Source organism: Arachis ipaensis, chromosome B06, assembly GCF_000816755.2.
Source record: "Arachis ipaensis cultivar K30076 chromosome B06, Araip1.1, whole genome shotgun sequence".
Lineage (NCBI taxonomy): Eukaryota > Viridiplantae > Streptophyta > Magnoliopsida > Fabales > Fabaceae > Arachis > Arachis ipaensis.
In genome coordinates this window covers 18,448,636-18,451,975 of record NC_029790.2, presented here as the reverse complement: position 1 = coordinate 18,451,975, position 3,340 = coordinate 18,448,636, and positions in this window count along the sequence as shown.

Below are 3,340 nucleotides of genomic sequence, written 5' to 3'. Positions count from 1 at the left end.
GATCAATGATAGGAGAGTACATGAATTGAGAGACTCTATTAACAAAGAAATCAAAGTTGGGTCTAAAAAATTTAACCATTGAAGTATTCATAGTTTTTCTATAATGCCTAGAATCATCATAATATTCTACACTATTGGTTATTAATTTTTGGCTTGAGACTTAGGAGTAGCATGTTTAACAATTAGAAAAATATCATGTTTAGTTATAATAAAATTAAATTCGATAATAGTTGTAATTAATGTATTAAACTAAGTTCTTGGAGCTTGTTACATTTGTAGGCCTCAGAACTAGACTATAAATTTGGTCATAGTCAACCCCTTCAATCTGTAAAGAAGCCTTTGACAATAAGTTTGGCTTTGTATCTAATAATGTTGCCTAAACGGTCCCTTTTGATAGCAAAATCCACATAGAACCTATAACAGTCTTATTGCTTGAAATTAACAATTATGTAACATAAATAGTAGTAGGGGACAGATTCATATCTGGTGTGGTGTTTTCAGTTGAAGTAGGAGTTGTGAATATAAAATTTTGCAGTTTACTTGAAATACTATTAGTTGATGGAATCTGATTAGAGCCAAACATAGATTTCTATGGATAATCAATTTAATCAAAGATTGATAAGATTGATAAGGGATTCCATCAAGTCTAATGAATTTTTGGTTGCTAACTATGACCAGTTATACTACTGTCGAGGAAGGGACAGCCAAGTGAATAGGAGGAACTAGGATATTAGTTTAACTGAATTAATTTGGACTAGGAGTAAACTACCATTTGTACCCACAAAAGTTGAAAACGCTGACATATCTACCCATAGAAAAAAGAAATTACCATTTGTACCCATAAAAAAAATGTTTTTACAGGCAAAATTATCCAAACCCTAAAAAATTATCTAAAATCCCTAAATTACCCTTCTCTCCACACTATCATCTCCTTCCTCCCTCCTCTCTCTCTCTCTCAATGTTCTCAGCCACCCAATCCCAGCATCAATCACAAACTACCGTCTCACCCTCCTCATCATCGTTCACCCTTCTCCGCTAGCAACGTCGTGGACCTCCGCCAGCCCAGGAGCACTGCGCTAGCTTCTCCTTGCCACCATCACCATCGGCCTCAAACCAGAGCCTACCGTGTCAGAGACTCTCCTCTTCACGCTACCTTATCGGCGACGGCGGCATCAAAAGCTGCGAGAATGTCAGAGTCGAAGCAACCGCCGTTCCAGCAGACCTTGCAGATGGCGAGGCGGGCCTGCAATTTCAGGAATTTTCCCCTTCATCTTTTGCAGAGCTTCTGTCACCAGCCTTGAGTTATACAAAATTCCAAAGTAAAACTTGCTCAAGAGTGAAATGGTGCTTCCTCTTCTTTTTCCTAGCCTCCGCAAGTTCCTGAAATCAAAGAACAAAATGTTCCACCGATTCATACCAATAACAAAACACAGATTCAAATGCATTTGAAAGCAAATTGGTAACGTTTTAAGACCTTAGCATGAAGACGACGTTCTCGACCTATAAGGGGAGCCTTCTTGGTCTTGTCTTTAGGAACGGCGGATAATTTTGTTATGCGAAATCCATATTTCATGGGTACAAATGGTAATTTCCTTTTTCTATGGGTAGATATGTCAGCGTTTTCAACTTTCGTGGGTACAAATGATAGTTTACTCTTTGGACTAGAGAAGGACAGCCAAGTGTTGAGTCCTTGCTTGTTTGTGTGATATCTTCTACTAAGCTTCATACACGGTACTAGTTCTATCCACTACCTACCTCATTGAGTTCAAATGAAATACACTTATCTGAGAAAATCTGTTTCTAAGAGATATATGGTTCTTTCCTTGTAAATAGGGTTGACAGTTGAGCTATTGACGAAAAAAGATGTCCCTGTACCCTTCAATTTACATTGCAAGCCAAATTAATGTGTAATATGATTAGTGTAATTTTTTTTTCAACTAGCCTTTGTTTGTTCTCTATTTAACGAAACTAATGAATAACTTATTGGGAATTAATTCTACATGAATTGAGACATACATGCGCGTCATTCACAGGCAACCATTATCAGCAACAAGATTCAAATATACCATTGAGAATATTAAAAATGCATTCAAATAGAGAATTAAACACCAACTCAGAATCCACTATTAACGGAATCATGCTCCTCATCAATAAATCCCACTCCCCATTAACAAATTAACTCAGCTAACAACATTAGGAGAAACTTGCATGTCAACTTTAAACTCATTATTGGCCTCTTTTTCAAACACTAAATAAGCAATTGAGCACAGGGGGTCCAGTGGTGCTTACCCGCAATTGAATGACTGGATTGAGGGTGAGAGAAGAACTACCGGGCTTTGGGACGCTGGCTCGCCGCAGAGACAGACGTGGAGGAAAAGGGGCTCTAGGACGCTGGCTTGCCGCAGAGACAGACGTGGAGGAGAAGAACTAGGACGAAGCAAGCTTTCGATGGGTTCGACAATATGAATGGTTTAGTAGTAGGGGAAGAATAAGGATTATGGTAGTGGCGGTGGCTTCTCTGATTTGAAAAATGAAGCAGCTGAGTAACAGGGAATATATACTTAAGCCACTATTATAAATAAGTTAAACCGGTCCAACATTAAGGTATTATCATAAAAATATAAGAAACGTCTCCGAATTATTTAAACGTTGACAAAAATGCACCTGAATTTTACTATCGACAAAAATGTCTTTAAATAATTTAAAAATATAACAATAATACCCAATAATAAATATATATTTTCAAAAAACGTCTTAGAGATTGAATTTTAATGTGATTTTTTACAAGTATAATTAAAAAATAAGATATTATTATTCTTAAAATTTGGTAATTTTTGTTTAAGTATTTTTTTTTGTAACTTTTTAAAAGTATTATTAGTTGTTAATAAAAAATTACAAAAAAATATATACTCAACGAATAATCACCAAATTTTTTTGGATAAAAATATCTAATTTTTTTACTTATGTTTGTAAAAAATTGTATCAAATTCAATCTCTAATGTATTATTTGAGAAATACATATTTAATGTTAGATAATCTTGCAAAAAAACTAACATTAAATATGTATTTCTCAAAAAATACATCAGAGATTGAATTTTGAGGTAATTTTTTGTAAGTATGATTAGAAAAGTGAGATATTATTATTCTTAAATTTTGGTTATTTTTTGTTAAGTATATATTATCTTGTGATTTTTTAAAAATATTATTCGTTGTTAACACAACAATTATAAAAAATTATATACTTAACGAAAAATCACCAATTTTTATGTATAATAATATCTTATTTTTATAATCATGGTTGCCAAAAATTGCATCAAAATTCAATCTCTAAGATTCATTT